Genomic DNA, 19,154 nt, shown 5'->3' with positions numbered 1-19,154 from the left:
GACAACTATGTATTGCAAAGTAACTCTTACTCTGGACTTGATATGTGGATTTGTAGCTTTTAGGCCCCTCTTGGTTCAGGTGACAATGATGTCAATCTTTAAGTAATTATCCATTTTGATCATTAATATAAATAACACTAGCTCAAAAAAAAACCTCCACAATTTCATTTAAAAATTAGCTTTGGATCCTTCTTCTCTTGAATTCTCCCATACAATGTTGATATTTTATGTGTTCTTTAGATGGCTATGAAATAATTTTGTATTATCGTCTCCTTGAATAAGTCATACAACTCTACTTTTAATAAAATGTAATTTTAAATATAAATAAATACAAAATAAATAATATATTAATTAATGTAATTTTAAATATCAAACTAGTTTATTATTTAAGTGGTTTAAAGGTGGTGACCAATGTTGGGCAAAGGCTAATTCCATAAATTTTGCCAATTAAATATGACCTCTTGAAAAATAAATAGAAATAATATCTGAATGAATCTAAATAAATTGTTGGAGAACCATAAAAACAAGATGCTTCTGCAAAAGAAGAACAATGGAGATTGAAAAGTAGAACTGCCCGGCTCCAAGCGGGTGATGGCAATACGAAATTCTTCCACAACTTTGCAAATGGAAGAAAGGCCACCAATACTATCTGGAAGATGCCCTGTGAGTCTAGGGGTTGGGCCTCTACTCACCCACAATTAGCCAGATTGGGGATTACTCATTTCAAGAGGAAATTCACTGCGCCGGCAGCCATCAACCTCCCGGATATCATCAATTTAGCTGGCCACTTTCCAAGGTTTGTGGATCAGGAAGAGGCAGAAGACTTAAATCAACCGGTCACTCTGGAGGAATTGGAAGGAACTCTCAAGTGGTTCAAAAAGGATAAGAGTCCTAGCCCTGATGGCTGGCCAGTGGAGTTCTATTTGGCTTTTCTGGAGCTTCTGGGAGGGGATCTACTTGCTGTCATCGAGGAAAGAAGAACATCGGGACACATCCACCCCCTCATTAACTTCACTTACTTGGCCTTGATCCCTAAGACTGATTCGCCTTCCTCTTTTAATGACTTCAGGCCTATATCCCTCTGCAACTGTCTGTACAAAATCATCTCTAAAATCATCGCCAACCGCATCAAGCCCATACTATCCAATCATATCTCTCAGGAGCAATTTGCCTTCCTCCACCATAGACATATACAGGATGCCATTGGTACAGCCCAAGAAGCCCTCCACTCCATCAAACTCAAAAATATCAAGGGACTCACTCTTAAAATTGATCTGGCAAAGGCCTTTGACAAAGTGAATTGGTTATACATCAAGATGATTATTACTCATTTAGGGTTTCCCCCAGCACTCATCAGCTGGATCATGGGATGCATCTCCTCTGTCTCTTTTTCTATTCTCATAAATGGTTCGGCATCACCCTCCTTCAATATTGATAGGGGGATCAGGCAGGGATGCCCTTTATCACCACTTCTTTTCTTACTAGTCATGGAAGGACTGAGTAGACTTATAGCTACAGAAAAAAGAAGGGGGGACCTTCAAGGCCTAAAAATCATGGAACAATTCTACCTGACACATCTACTTTTTGTAGATGACATATTGATCTTCCTGAATGGCAGTGTCCGGGACTCGACTTCTTTGAATGAGATTCTAAACCTTTTCTGCAGAGCCACGGGAATGGAGATCAACAGAGAAAAATCCACCATCTCTCTATCTGATTGCTCCCTACAGGAATCTCAGTTGGCCACTCAATATTTTCCCTTTCAGGCTACTGATTTGATGGGGGGATTAAAATATTTGGGCTTCAGACTAAAACCAGATGGGTACAAGATTGCAAACTGGACCTGGCTCATTACAAAAGTGGAGAAGAGAATTGGTTGTTGGTGTCACAAGTTTCTGTCTAGGGCAGGCAGACTTGTCCTTATCAAAACAGTCCTTGAAGCCACCTCGGTGTACTGGATGTCTCTCGCCTGGATTCCTAGAGGTATTCTTCACAGAATACAACAAATCTGTTGTATATTCCTCTGGAATGGTAGTAAGGAGGGCAGACTGTTTGCCTGGGTAAAATGGACAAGAATTGCTACACCGAAGCAGTGGGGAGGCTGGGGACTTAAACTTCTTCCGGCATTTGCTCAAGCCTTGGCAGCCAAACAGAGTTGGCTCCTCCTCAAACAAAACAGCCTCTGGGTAGAGGTTATACAACATAAATACATCTGGCCATTGATTATCATAGACTGGATCAGAAGCCCATCTTGGCACAGGAAAGGCATATCGGTGATTTGGAGAGCCATTCTAAATTCTATTTCTATCATTAAGGATGGCTTAATATGGAAGATTGGAAATGGTGCTTCTATCCGTATCGGCATTGATCCTTGGATTGGATGTGGTAACTCACATATTCTACCTGATGGACTGATTCAGCTCCTAAACAACAGAGGTATCAAGTATCTGGAACAGATTAGGGATCAGCATAATACCACTTTCCATACTCAAGCATGGCTGACTGACCCGCACTGGCACATTCCAGAGGAATGGAGTAGAATTTGGCATCTCTACCTACAGGCTCTCGCTGAAACACATGTTAGATTACGGAATGTTGAAGATGAACTCATCTGGGCTCACTCAAAAACTGGGCAATACACACTGAAACAGGGGTATAACAGAATCATAGCAGACAAGAAGCCAGAGATCATTAAAAGCTGGTGGATTAGCCTATGGAAATTACAAGCTCCTCCACGTACCAGGCTGTTGATGTCGAATATTTTAGAAGATAATACCCCTACGGGCTCCTATCTGAAAAGGCAGGCTTTCATGGGGCCTACCCGATGTGTACTCTGCCTCCAAGAAGAAGAAATAAACCAGCATATTTTTCTCACCTGCATTATCACCAGAAGCATATGGACTCAAGTCCTTATATCTCTTAATATGACCAGAAACTGGCAGGGGGTTGATATAATCTCGGCTTGGGAGAACTGGTGGAGCACATCAGCTCTCACCAAATCAAGAAACCTGCCTCTCCTCGTATCATGGTATATTTGGCTCAAAAGAAATAAAAAGTTTGGTAAACTGGAATCTCCTCCCCCCATATATTTGTGCTGCATACGAAGAGCTTCCAAATGATGAAAGCCAAAAGAGACCAAGGATTATACATCAGGAACAGATCAACAAAGATATCTCGTGGGCCTACTATGATGGGGGTGCCCAACAACACAACTGTGGGGGCGGCATCTGCCTCTACCTTTCTGAAACTCATTTCTACCAGATATGCTTGGGACTGGGACCTGGCACCAACAACCATGCTGAATTGATAACACTCCGCCACCTGCTATACTTTGCTATCCTGAAACAATGCAGAAATATACAAATATTTGGTGATTCAAAGATAGTGACCGATTGGTTTAACAATTTAGCTGTTTGCACTGCATACTCTCTGAGATCTATATTGGAAGAAATTGTTTTTTTCAAAACTTTCTTTGATCAGATTTATGTTTCTCACATCTACAGGGAAAGAAATGAAACTGCTGATAGGCTATCAAAAGAAGCGACGCATCGTCCTCTAGGGGAATGGATGATCGCAGAACATTCTCCGGCAGGGATCTATCATTATTTCCACAGACCATACATAGAAGAGGGACTATTGAGGGGCAATAGCCTCTAATTTACAACGATATGAATCTGAACCTTTTAGCTTTTGCACTGTACAAAAAAGAATAGCTTATGATTGACAACCCTTGCGTGGGTTATTTTTGGTATTTATACATTGTGGATATATGCATCAGAACAGTACACCCTCTAGATTTCCTGTATATTTATTTTTTGATTTTTGACAGTAGACTTCATAGCCACGTTTACAGCATATGCCTTCGGGCATCTACAACATGTAATTTCTATTTAATGAAATTATGAATTTTCTTTCCCCGAAAAAAAGAATCTAAATAAATTTAGATCAACGGAATTTGGTTAAAGGTACTAAATCTTTGGAAAAAGTTCCTTACAAATGTTTATCCAACATCAAAGAATGGCATTCAAAGTCCTTACACATGCTTACCCAACATCAAAGCATTGCATTCAGAGATGAACAACCATTCCAATTTTAAAAATAATACCTAGGATGTATAATCTCCATTAAATAGTCCTCATGCATTAGGGTAATCACATGGGAACTTGAGTGATTGCATTATTTCTTTGTGAGTCTTAGGGATCTTGGGTGTCACACATGGAGGTATAGGTCTTTGGTGTTAGAACAACCCTAGCTATATAATTGTCATACTTGGAATTAACTTCTTTTACATGTTAGAGTTGTGAAGTGGAGGATATTTTCTCCAAATAAATTCAAATTTAAGATGAATTTATATAAGTTGGATGTAGTGCAAAAGTGCATACTACTCATCAATATACCATATAAATTATCTAGAAAAGAATTCTATATTTTTAGATGGAGACAAAGAAACTTTGTATAACAAAGTATATATTTTAAATGAGGACAATACTCTTTCCTTATATGCCACAAAAACTATTCAAAAAGAAAAAGTATATTTTTGGATTTGGGAAAAGAAACTCTATGCAAAATATTGTTGAAAAATTTGTTAGAGATAAAAATTCTAGAGAAATAAATGATAGTAATTCATACATAACAACAATAGACATAAATCATGCACATCGTGATTTATCCTATAAATTTCCAATTGGAGAAACACCAACCTAATAATATATCTATTATCTTTTGACTTAAATGTGGCCAATTAAGTCAAGACCTTGGGTGAGGCCAAGTGACCTTTCCATTTGCTCAATTATGACATATTACAATGGAGCTTATCTCTGCTGCACCATTTTTCCGCACCTTGCTCTTTGCTGCCCTAGAAAGTCTGGTCCTTTGCAGCTATTGACAACACTTGATCTAATTTTTTTCTTTCCTTCTAGGAACACGATATTGAATTTGATGTATCTCTATGATTTCAGATCCCCAATATGTGATCTTTGGTCATGTAGTAGCCCTTTGAGTATTCTTTCCAATGCCACAGGTCTGACCCGATTTGGATTCTTCAAGGCAAAGTTATGCCCAATCTCTCACAATGACCTAATTATGGACTAGTTCAATAGAACGAACTTGTACGGCATGTCACGTGTCACTGTTTCCTCCTTTGGCTCTAAATTTGATACACAGAAAATTACAGTCCATGCACTATCCGCCACTTTTACAGAATTCCAAACCACTTCCCAGAGAGAGAGTTATGATGATTTTCCCAAGGTCACCTATTTGAGATGAAATTCGAGAGCCTGCAAAAACCCCAACTTCCACAAATGATATCTCTGCAAATATAGTGAACTAAGATCTGAAATTTGGTCACGATGTTCATTAGGATTTGTATCAAATGGGTTTTAATTTTAGCATCTAAGACTTCGTAGAAATAAAGTTATAGCGAAAATTCCATGATCACTACTTTTGGAGGATATATGAGATTTCTTTTTATAGAGTTGAGAGGGACTTCTATAGAGAATGTTGGAGGGATTTTAGGAGCTTAAAATTTATCAATTATTGACTATTCAATGACCAAAATCAATGATAAATTCCATGCCACAACCCCATGGGGTTTTAGCCCACTAATTGGGGTTACTAACTTCAATCTTGAATAACCTACAAACCGTGAGGAGTTACAAGGAGAGATATATACTGATAGAAATATATTTTTGAGTAGAGTATTCCTATAATGGTTATGCGACAAGAAACCATGAATAATGATGCCCAATGTGCCATGGAAGTTCAGGGTCATCCTTGGTGCTGCTTGGGTTGACATCAATGACAACCTCAGATCATCTTTAGATCAACAATCTCCCCCTTTGGCATTGATGGCAACACAAGTACTCCCCCTGCGATCAGGGCACCTCTTCCTACTGCCTTCTCTCCCCCTTTGACATCAATGGAAAAGGGTAACTTCCCCTAACACACAACCATCCTATGGACTTGTATACACTTCCTCTCCCCATTTATTTTCTAAATAAGGAGAATCCCAAACTTCTCGCGAAGATATTCAAATGCTTCACGAGGTAAAGGTTTAGTGAAGATATCAACGATTTGTTCTTTTGTACCAACATATTCAAGTTTCATATTCCTTTCAGTGACTTGTTCTCTAACAAAATGATATTTGATCAGAATGTGTTTTTTTTTTGAATGCATGATAGGATTCTTGGAGATGTTGATGGCACTGGTGTTATCACATAAGATGGAATAGGCTCACTAAATTGTACTTGAAGATCTTACAAAGTTTGTTTCATCCAAAGGACTTGAGTACAACAAGCTTCCGCTGCAATGTATTTTGATTCCACTGTAGATAACAAGATTGAGGTTTGCTTTTTGCTCAACCATGATACGAGACAGCCACCTAGATAGAATGTTGCTCCACTAGTACTATTACGATCATCAACGCTTCCTTCCCAATCTTCATTTGTAAAGGCTTGAATAATTAGATTGTTTCCCTTGGGATACCGCAAGTCATATTCTATTGTGCCCTTTAGATATCGAAGAATTTTTTTGACAACAATAATATGTGATTCTTTTGATGCTGCTTGGAATCTTGATACTTGTCCAACTACTTTCATTGTTGGCATTATGATACAAGTGTTGTCCTTGATGGAAACTCACACAGATGACAGATCATAGTGTAGCAGGTCAATAGCAAAGAATTGATGATCAAACTACAAAGAATGAAGAAAGAAAAGTATATACACAGGTTCACTATATACCAAGTTGTGTACACACGCAGGTTCACTATATACCAAGTCGCGTATATACGCAGGTTCGCTATATACCAAGTAGTGTATACACGTAGGTTATACATGCAGGTTCACTATATACAAAGGCGCGTATACACGCGAGATTGCTGATCAAAAGTCGCATATGCATAAGCACGCACTTTCATGCATGGAAAAGCGTGTACATGTGGGAAAGCTTATTTTTGGGTCCGTGGTATTTAGACCTATGGTTTTGGACCTTGGTATTGTGTCCGAAGTGTTGAATCCAAGTACTGGGTCCCTAGTATTGGTTCTAAATGGTTTTGGACCATGGTATTGAGTAAGGCCTAAGACTATAAAAGGAGAAGAAGATCATTAGGCAAAGGCATTCAGAAAGTCTTGAATATCTGATGATGTATGAGATCTAGTATGTAGGTTATGGGTTCATGATGCTTTGCTTGATCTGAGCTAAGGAGGAATCTCAGCAGTTGATGAAGAACAAGATCTAAGGATAGATCGGGATCAGATGTTTTGGAATGAATCATCTCTATATGGTTTGATCATGCTTGTTCTAGATCTATATACTGACGCATGTAATGTTCTGATCTGGGTATAACTTAAGATTGAAATAGCTGCAAAACATGAATGAATATTTACAGATGTATACACTTGTTGACTTTGATAAAAGTGCGTACATACGCAAGTTAGATACATCTAAGTAGCGTATACAATATGAACTATGATGTTTGAAGTTACAGGTGGTTCTGGTTGTTGATGCAAAGTCTGAGTTCTGGTGACTGTTTACTGGTGTCAGTATTCTTCATATTTAGTTTGGTTGATTGTGTTTAGCTTCAGTGTTGATGGATGAGATCTATAATGGATCAGGATCATAATGTGATCTGATGGACTAGATTTGGTTGCTAACATATGTATTATCCTTGTATATGTAATGATCTGGGTATGTCTGAAGTCAGGAAGTGCAATGAAGTTATCAATAAGTAATTGTTGACATATGCACTGGTTCACTTTGGTGAAGTTGCGTATACACGCTGGTTCAACTCTTCCAAGTAGCGTATGCATGTTTTCTGATGATACAGTTGGTTCTGAATATTGTTGCAGAGTTCTGTGTTCTGCTCTGTGTTCTGGTGATTGCAGTTTGTTGACTGGGTTTCAGTGATTCAATATTGGGTGATTCAGAGATTGATGATGTTAGTGTTGATTGATTTTGGGCTTCAATGGTATTGATGGGTCTAGTATGAAAATTGGATGAAACGTGGCCTTTCAGATTATTATGTTGTGCTTCAGGAGTATCCAGTCTGAAAATTTATGAAACGTGGTCCTTGGAAGAAAAGAGAAGGTTGTAGCCTTCTATAGGTCAGCACCTACATACTAGTACCTCAGCTAGTACAAGAGCTAAGGGGGTTGTAGCTCCCTTCCAGGAGAAGCTGGAGAACGAGAGAAGGTTGTAGCCTTCTGCAGGTAGAAGCCTGTGTACTGGTATAAGACTGCACCAGTACAGAAATATTGTAAAAAGAAGTTTCTTATTAAAACAAGATAGAGACGACTTGCAGAAGGTGGTTTTCACCCACATTGGGTTTCCACCTTATATCATGGTGTTCATGTGTGCTTCTTGTGTGTGACGATCTGTTCTGTTTTACTGCACCTATTTAATGTTCATATGGTTAATAATGTTCTGATGCACTCATTAAGGATCAACTAACTGAATCATAAGTTTACTGGATATACACTTGTTTCATTAAACACAATTGCGTATACATGCGGTTTGTCTTAACTAAAGTAGCGTATATGAATCTGAATATGGAAATGAAAAAGTGTTTGATTTGATAATACTGATTCATCCCGCCTCTCAGTATTATTTCCAACAATTGGTATTAGAGCGGGTCCTTTGGTAGAAGCTTGATCGCTTGAAGGAGATCCGTAGATCAATGGGAAAGAAGCTTAAGAATAAATCGCTTAAGAAGAAGAATACATCTCAGAAGAGCTATGACAGTGGGAGAATCAATTTGGGAATATGTGGAAGAAGCACTTTAGATTCAAAATCACTTTAGAATGAAGATGAACAAGCAAAAGAACTATCAGGTATGAATTTGTTATCCTTTTGTGATACATTTATCCATCCATTTGAAGATGATGAAAGTGATAGCAAAACAACTGAATTTGCTCTTATGGGTGAGCAAGAAAGATATCGAATAGATGCAGAATTTAAAAGGCTTACAGACAAAATTAGAGATCAACAAGATCTATTGAACAAAAGGGAATGTGCCTTCAAAGAAGAAGCTACCAAATTAAAATCTCAACTAGAGGAAGGAAATAAGGTAAGGAAGTTATTCAAGGACAAGGAAGATCAATGTCAAAAATTACAGGATGAAGTGACATCATTAAGAAATGAAGTCAATGAAAGGAGCACAAAAATCAAGAAACTCAGAGATAGATCCAGTTACTATGAAAGTCCTGAAGCTACGATCCTCTCGCTAAAAGAAGATCTTGAAGAATCAAATAAGCAGAATAAAGAACTACTCCAAGCTCTTGAAAAACAAGAAAACGAAGTTCTTGAACTAAGACATCAGTTGGAAGAAGGAAGAAAAGCTGAAGAAAACATGAAGAAGCAGTGTCATGAAAAGGAGGAGAAACATCAGATTGAAGTAAATATTCTAAAAGATAACTTAGAAGAAAAAGATAAGCTCTTATGATTTCAAGATAGTACTAAGATCTTGGATGATATTCTTAGTAGTCAAAGGTCTCCTGCTATCAAAACTGGCCTTGTTTTTATGAATCTGTTGAAGACGAATCTAGCTCACAAGGAGAGGCAAGGAATTCTAATGAGAAATATAAAATAATCAACAAGGAGATGAGAGGACAACCCCATCAACGGCCAAGGAAAGAAATTCTTCAAATAAAATATTTTACTCCTCTGATGAATAATGTTGAATGTTATGTATGTCATAATCTTGGACATGTTGCAGCCAGATGCAAAAGAATAAAGGTTCAAGACCATCACACATAAAGACCATCACGTTCTAGGTACTTTAAGGGTTATTGCTTTGCTTGCAATGTTTGGTCACAGATTTGTTGATTGCTACCGAAGGAATATGAAACATGTGAGATGTTATGCATGTAACAAGCTTGGACATATAGCTAAGGATTGCAGGAACAAAGTATGGGCACCATACCCAAAGGAGAAAACATCATCACACTTGAAGATATGGAAGAAGAAGGAAGTACAGTCAGAAAGATGTGGCATAGCACAATATACAGACATAACAGACTCAGAGGGAGCTAAAAGTGTAAAACTTTAGTGTCCTAAATATCATACACAAGATTCATAAAGGGAAGTCGTGAGTTAGTTACTGCACAGTCGCGTATATGTTAGTTCGAGGAAAAGCAGTAGGGAGAGGCTCAGAAAAAGGGTCTGATATGATTCAGTCCATTATTTGCTTTGTTTGATAATGGTTACAATTTGCTGATGATGTGTGGAAATGTCTTGACACTTATGGCACAGGTTCAGAGGGAGCATATGCTTTTAATAGTGCATTGTTGGCATTATGGTTAGTAGTCCTTGGTAATGATGCTTATATGGCTAAATGATATATCTTGCTATGATATGGTTATGAGTTATCCATGAAAAAATCTCATATGATTCTTGTGTTGGAAATAGTACTGAGAGGGGGGGGTGAATCAGTATTATCTAGCAATTTAACAAATCTTCCTTATTTGATCTTTTGAATTATTCTTGCATATCAGTACCATAAAATAATGAGCATGAACAAAGAAAATAGACAGTCACACCAAAGAACACAAGATGTAAGGTGGAAACCAAATGTGGGAGAAAACCACCTGCTGCAATATGTCTCTATCTTCTTTCAATTTAGAAATTCTTTTACAATGATTTTGTACTGGTGCAGTCCTTTACCAGTACGCAGGCTGCAACCTGCAGAGAGCTACAACTCTCTCTCGTTTTCCAGTCTCTCCTGGAAGGGAGCTACAACCCCCTACTTCTTTTCATACAAGGACCACTTTTCATAAATTTTCAAACTGGATCCATAAGCATTAATTGATCATCAAGTGTAAGAGAATCACCCAATTAACTGTAGTAACCAGATCAACAATAATAGGACCAAAACCCAGAACACAACAATGATAAACAAGGATTTTAAGAGAAGGAAGCACCCTGCTCAACTGCCAGCCTGAGTCCGGACTCACCCTGTTCAACTGCTAGCCTGAGTCCCTGGACTCACCCTGCTCAACTGCTGACCTGAGTCCCTGGACGCACCCTGCTCAACTGCTAGCCTGCGTCCCGGACGCATTCTGCTCAACTGCTAGCCTGCGTCCCTCGCACTGAGTCTATTGAACTGCCTGCGTCCCGGCGCACCAGAACCCTTCCTGCACCTGCGTCCGGCGCACCTGAAACGCTTCGCTCCTGCGTCCCGGACGCACCTGAACTCTTACTGCACCTGCGTCCCTCTGGGCAAAGATGATTTCAAGACTTTAGAAGTAACCCAGACAATCAGATCTACAGATCCGAGCAAGAGCCGAAGAGATCTCGGTCCATCAGATTCGCCTTGTTTAGATCTAGACCAGATCTTACCCTCATAAGATGTTCAACCAAAAACATGATTAATCCAAATGAACTCCTTTGCTTTATATAGGCAAGCTCCTCCCCAAAACATGGAACAATACCACGAACCGACACCATAGAAACACAAAACCATCGGCTAGAAACCACACAAGAAACCCCCACGTGCTTTTCTCTGTCTTGAAATGTGTGCACTGGGTGGACGCACCCCCTGAACGGCTGGCCTGCGTCCCTGGACGCGGGTTCTGCATGGTATACCTGCGGGGACGCACTTTCTGAACAGATTTCCTGCGTCCTTAAAAATAGAGAGCTGATCATCAAGAATAGTGATCTATCACCTGAATGGGTTGCCATCAAGGACAACACCTGAATCATAATGCCAACATCTTGGGGTTACATAGTTGATGTTCAGATCAAATTTGTGGTTGATTCTCTGATGATGCATATATGGTGCTTACATGGTGATCTTCATAAGGATAAGGAGAAGTACAAAGCTTGAATACACATCTTCATTACTTGATGATGAGTCACTCATATGTTGTTGTCATCATATGCATAAAGATCATATAATATAGTTATGATGCGGGATTCCTATAGTTCTTGGCGCTCATGTGGATGAGGATTATTGCTGTTGATGATATCAAGAAGTCTTGACAAATGATCTTGAGCTCAAGATACATAGTGCTGGATACATGAATGATTACTCAAAGTTACATTGTTGGAGACATGATGATGATGAGTTCTTACCTATATGATGATTGGTTGATACTTACATATGTTGATTGATGCAGATGTTCCCAAAGTGATGATACTTGGATCATGTAGATCTTGATCAGACAGCTATGGTGTTTTTCACATATGATATAATGTGAATGATTTTGTTGCTGGTCTAGATGCTGTTGAGAGATGCTTATGGAGCAGATCATACATTGTGTATGATAGTTGCTGATGACTATCGTGGTCTTATTTAGATGTTTGGTCTCTGTTATAAATGTCATGTAAAGGTCATATCAAGACTCATGATGTAATAGTTTGTCTCTATTGTAGTCATTTGATGAATCCCTTTTGGTCATATGATGTAATTTGTACCCCCACTATGCATGGGAAAGATGATGTAATATTTCAGTCATGTATAAACAATTGGTATCTGGTGTATCCCCACTTGGTTGGGTGGATGAGTCAATATTGGTATATCCCCACTTGGTTGGGAGATGGATGTATGTATGAGTCTTTAGTGATAGGAAGGTCATTTATGATAGAGTCATGTTCTTCTTGTAGGACATCTTTTTGCAGACCTTGCTTATAGTCAGGGGGAGCATGAACAACACTCTTCAGTAGAGCAGAGATTTCAACATGTACTCAGAGGGATAATGGACAGATTTTACGACTTGGCATATACAAAGGGGGAGCTCAATCAGAGATTTTAGCAGGTACTCAGGGGGAGTATGGACAGTGGAATGTATATCAAGGAGGAGAATATCTTGGTCCGCCCTTTGCCCTTGATGTCAAAGGGGGAGAGTGACTTGGTATGGTTGTTGCCATCAAGTCCAAAGGGGGAGATTGTTGGCATTATGATGCATGTGTTGTACTTGATGGCAACCCACTTGTAGCAGAACATCTCACTTACACATAATTAGATGAATCTACAGAAGAGAGATCAGATGTGACAGAACACATGGGATGCAGGGCAGCTCAAAGGAATCAGTTTAGATGTAATGTACAATGACAACTCATTAAGTTGATAGTTCTTAGTATGGCAAGTTAGCTTTGCCATCAAGTCCAAAGGGGGAGATTGTTGGCATTATGATACAAGTGTTGTCCTTGATGGTAACTCACACAGATGACAGATCATAGTGTAGCAGGTCAGTAGCAAAGAATTGATGATCAGACTACAAAGAATGAAGAAAGAAAAGTATATACGCAGGTTCACTATATACCAAGTCGTGTACACACGCAGGTTCACTATATACCAAGTCGCATATATACGCAGGTTCGCTATATACCAAGTAGTGTATACACGTAGGTTATACATGCAGGTTCACTATATACAAAGGTGCGTATACACGCGGGATTGCTGATCAAAAGTCGCGTATGCGTATGCACGCACTTTCATGCATGGAAAAGCGTGTACATGTGGGAAAGCTTATTTTTGGGTCTGTGGTATTTAGACCTATGGTTTTGGACCTTGGTATTGCGTCCGAAGTGTTGAACCTAGGTATTGGGTCCCTAGTATTAGGTCTAAATGGTTTTCGACCATGGTATTGAGTAAGGCCTAAGACTATAAAAGGAGAAGAAGATCATTAGGCAAAGGCATTAAGAAAGTCTTGAATATCTAATGATGTATGAGATCTAGTATGCAGGTTATGGGTTCATGATGCTTTTCTTGATCTGAGCTAAGGAGGAATCTTAGCAGTTGATGGAGAACAAGATCTAAGGATAGATCGAGATGAAATGTTTTGGAATGAATCATCTCTATATGGTTTGATCATGCTTGTTCTAGATCTGTATACTGACACATGTAATGTTCTGGTCTAGGTATAACTTAAGATTGAAATAGCTGCAAAACACGAATGAATATTTACAGATGTATGCGCTTGTTGACTTTGATAAAATTTCGTACATACACATGTTAGATACATCTAAGTAGTGTGACAATATGAACTATGATGTTTGAAGTTATAGGTGGTTCTGGTTGTTGATGCAAAGTCTGAGTTCTGGTGACTGTTTACTGGTGTCAGTATTCTGCATATTCAGTTTGGTTGATTGTGTTTAGCTTCAGTGTTGATGGATGAGATCTATAATGGATCGGGATCATAATGTGATCCGATGGACTAGATCTGGTTGCTAACATATGTATTATCCTTGTATATGTAATGATCCAGGTATTTATGAAGTCAGGAAGTGCAACGAAGTTATCAGTAAGTAATTGTTGACATATACGCTGGTTCACTTTGGTGAAGTTGCGTATACACGCTGGTTCGGCTCTTCCAAGTAGCATATGCATGTTTTCTGATGATACAGTTGGTTCTGAATATTGTTGCAGAGTTCTGTGTTCTGCTATGTGTTCTGGTGATTGCAGTTTGTTGACTGGGTTTCAGTGATTCAGTATCGGGTGATTCAGAGATTGATGATGTTAGTGTTGATTGATTTTGGGCTTCAATGATATTGATGGGTCCAGTATGAAAATTGGATGAAACATGGTCTTTCAGATTATAGTGTTGTGCTTTAGGAGTATCTAGTCTGAAAATTTATGAAACGTGGTCCTTGGAAGAAAAGAGAAGGTTGTAGCCTTCTGTAGGTTAGCACCTACATACTAGTACCTCAGCTAGTACAAGAGCTAAGGGGGTTGTAGCTGCCTTCTAGGAGAAGCTGGAGAATGAGAGAAGGTTGTAGCCTTCTGCAGGTAGAAGCCTATGTATTGGTATAAGACTGCACCAGTACAGAAATATTGTAAAAAGAAGTTTCTTATTAAAACAAGACAGAGACGACTTGCAACAAGTGGTTTTCACCCACATTGGGTTTCCACCTTATATCATGGTGTTCATGTGTGCTTCTTGTGTGTGATGATCTGTTCTGTTTTACTGCTCCTATTTACTGTTCATATGGTTAATAATGTTCTGATGCACTCATTAAGGATCAACTAACTGAATCATAAGTTTACAGGATATATGCTTCTTGCATTAAACACAGTTGCGTATACACGCAGTTTGTCTAAACTAAAGTAGCATATATGAATTTGAATATGGAAATGAAAAAGTGTTTGATTTGATAATACTGATTCACCCCCCCTCTCAGCATTATTTCCAACATTCATAACATCTAGTCTGGAGGTTGTTACATATAAAATACTACCATTCATAGATCTATACAACCTCTAATCCACATCCTTAGATGAGTCATCTATGCTCAATTTGAAACCTGTTACCATTGGAGTAAGGATGGGTTTGCAATCTTCCATTTTGAATTTCTTGAGCATTTCCTTGATGTACTTGGCTTGAAATATAAATATTTCTTTCTCTTGTTGAGATATTTGAAGCCCTAAGAAGTATGTCAACTCACCAAGTAAATACATATCAAACTCAATTTGCATCTTTGTAGAAACGTTCGTACTTAGTCGATCATCATTGCTACCAAAGATTATATCATCCACATATACCTCAACGATTGTTAAATTATCTTTATCTATTTGTACGTAAATATTGCCATCAACAATACCTTTCTTGAACCCTTGTTGACGTAGATATCCATCAAGACGAGCATACTATGCTCTGGGAGCCTAATTAAGACCATACAGTGCCTTCTTTAACCTGTAAACATAGTCTTTTTTTTTGATACTATAAAACCTTCAGGTTGTTCGATGTAAACTTCTTCTGATTTTCCATTCAGAAAAGTTGACTTAACATCCATTTGGTAGACTTTTATTTTTCTTGAACATGCATAAGAGAGAAACATCTGAATGGCTTCCATTCTGGAAACTGGTGCAAATGTTTCATCGAAATCAATTCCTTCCACTTGTGCATAGCCTTTGCAAACCAATCTTGCTTTGTTTCTAGTAACCTGTCCATCTTCATTCAATTTTTTCTTGAACACTCATTTAGTCCCAATGACATTTTTATATTTTGGTCGTGGAACTAATTCACAGGTGTTATTCTTCTCGATTTGATCCAATTCTTCATTCATAGCTACTACCCAATGTTCATTCTATTTGGATTCCTCAAAACTACTAGGCTCAAAGGTTGCTAGAAAAGCAATGTGAACTTGTTGTGATGAACGAAGCTATCGACCTTTTTTTGTTCAAATTCCTTCATTTATGTCACTAATGATTTGATTTGATGGATGGTTCTTTTGAATCCATTCTTTTGTTCTGTTTGGAGGAGCTTCTTGTTTTTGTTCCTGTATATCTTGTTGATCATTATTTCTTCCTAGTTGACAGTTGCTTCTTGTTCTAGAATTTTCTCTATACCTTTTTCAATCTTTGTCTCAAGTTTCAAAGATTCTAGATCCCCATCATTATTCGTTAGAACATCATCTTCGTCAAATGTAACATTTGTGCTCTCGACTATCTGTTTTCGTCTTAGATTATAACATTTATAGGCCTTTCTTTTGTGTGAGTAACCAAAAAATATACCTTCATCAACACGTGATTCAAACTTACCCAACTTTTGATCTTCTCTTTTGATATAACATTTGCTTTCGAAGATTCTGAAATATTTAACATTAGTCAGTTTTCCTTTCCATAATTCATATGGGGTCTTGCAATTATTTCTGAGAACACTTCTGTTGATAATGAAGATTGTCATATCAATTGCTTGAACCCATAATTTTTCATCCAATTTTGAGTCCTTCAACATTGTTCTACCCATTTCCTGTACGGTTTTGTTCTTTCTTTCAGCAACTCCATTTTGCTGAGGTGTTCGTGCTGTTGAAAATTGTCTTTTTATTCCATTTTCGTCACAGTATTGCTGAAATAATTTGGAAGTGAATTCTCCACCATTATCTGATCTTAGACACTTTATTTTCAAATCAGTTTCATTTTCAACCAACTCCTTGTAGATCTTAAAGCACTCAAATGCTTCAGATTTTTTCTTTAGGAAATTGTTGACTGTCATCTTGGTATAGCCATCTATCATTAACATGAAATATAATTCTCCATCTAAGCCTTTTGTTCTCATAGGACCACATAGATCAGTATGTATCAATTCTAATGGATGTGATGCAAAGTGTTCTTTTGTTTCAAATCTGAACTTTGTTTGGTTGCCGTGCCGACAGGCCTCACATAGTGTTTTGGAAGGTTTTGAGATTTTCGACATTTCTTGTACTGCTTCCTTTTCGCTTAGCCTGACAAGATTGTCAAAGTTTATGTGACCCATTCGTTTGTGCCATAACCATCTTTCATCTTCTTTAGCTAGTGGACATGCTTTGGTTGCTTCATCCAGAACATATATGTCGTTTGGACCTCGACTTGATGTAGACACAATTTTACCATACCTACCTTTCTTGATTTCACATTTTGTGGAGTTGAATAGCATTGCATGTCCTTGATCACACATTTTTCCAACACTGAGCAAATTGTGATTCATATTTCCAACCAATAGAACATTCTTGGCTAAAGGATCTTTGCTTCTGAGACTGATGGTACCTGATCCTATAACATTTGAAGATCCATCATTTCCAAAAGACACGGTTCCATCCTTCTTCTCTTTTAGAGATTCAAATTTCTTTCTATCTCCAGTCATATGCGTTGAGCAACCACTATCAACATGCCACACATCTTTGTTGTTTTGAGCCTTGAGAGCGAGAGCACAATTATCAATCTTCTTCTTCTTCCATGTTCGTTCGTTCTGTGGCTTCGAAGATTCTTCTAGAGGATTTCCAAGTCTGCAGTCTTTGGCTATGTGTCCAAAGTTTCGAAATTTGTAACATTCAATATTATTTCTTAAATTTTCAAATCTATTGATGTTTTGTTGAGCCCTGGGAGGCTCATATTTGACATATCTCTTGGAATTGTATTGGTTCCTAGGGTACGTGTGACATTCTACAACTTTATGACCAAATTTTCCACATGAATAATGATAGCCATGAAAAATATGTTGGTACCTGGATGGAAATATTCGTTGGGGAATTGTCTTCCAAGGCTGTTCTTGCGAATCTTGTCCAATGAAGTCGAATTTCCCGTCATATCTCATAGGTTCATTCCACAGCGAGACTACTTCAGCTTCTAATGATTCCCTTTCTCGGTTGCTTTCTTCCAACTTCTTTTGAAGTGACTTTTCAATATAGTTGTGTTCTTCAACTTCAATTTTGAGACCTTGAACTTTTTCTTCAAGAGTATTGGAACAGATCTTCTCAGCCTTGAGCTCTTTTATATGCTTGATTGCCTCCTTAGAAAATTCTTCTATGGTCAACCCTTCTTCTTCGTTGTTTGATACCTCTTGTTTATTGTGCTTGGCCATAAACAATACTTTCTCATTGGCTTCTTCTTCACTGTCACTATCTTCATCGGATGATGAGCTATCTTGTTTAGAGAGAAAGTTCCTTTTGAATCCTTTCTTCTTGCTTTGCTTGTTGAATTTCTTAAAGCCTTTCTTTCCTTTTGAGTTTCCATCACTTCTGCTCAGACATTTTTCCTGTGAAATGCCCAACCTCACCAAATCGAAACATATCAATGGAAGTTTACCGTTGAATTTTCCCTTACCAATTTTTAGTTTTCTCCATCTGAAAAACCTTCTTCATCATCTTTCTCTTCTTCACACTTGCAGGTGCAAGTTTTTGCCTTTGAAGTTTGTTTGTCCCTGTTGGTTTTCTTAGATGTAGCAAATGCAATTTTTAGATGCAAAGTACCCTCTTCTTCATCAAGTCTCATTTCATATGCTATGAGAACTCCATGTAATTCCTCTTTGCTAAGTTTGGCCATATTTCCATTGTATTCTAAGACCGATACCTTTGGGTTGAATCTTCCTAGTAATGTTCTAACAATCTTTCGTATAATAGTATTCTTGTCAACAACCTCCCCCAATCCTTCTAGAGTGTTGGTTATTTCATCAAATGTGTTGAAAGTATGCAGCAATGTTGTCATCTTGTTTCATTCTGAGTTGCTCAAATTTTGATGTGTAGATTTGAAGCTTTGCTTCTTTGACATTTGAGTCACTTGCATATATATTCTCAAGCTTGTCCCATACATTTTTGGCGGTTTTACAACCCAACACCTTATGATAAGAAGATTCAATAAGTCCACTTATTATAATATTCTTTGCTTTTGCATCATTTACCAAATTCTTCTTACCTTGTTCATCTACGGTTGGTGTAAATCCATTTTGAACAGTGTCCCATAC

The sequence above is a fragment of the Pinus tabuliformis genome, chromosome 4_2 (assembly GCF_031772625.1).
Source record: "Pinus tabuliformis cultivar Carrire ecotype Pingquan chromosome 4_2, CPIR1, whole genome shotgun sequence".
NCBI classification, from domain to species: Eukaryota; Viridiplantae; Streptophyta; class Pinopsida; order Pinales; family Pinaceae; genus Pinus; species Pinus tabuliformis.
The sequence above is the reverse complement of the archived record's forward strand: the minus strand, read 5'-3'. Positions refer to the sequence as shown.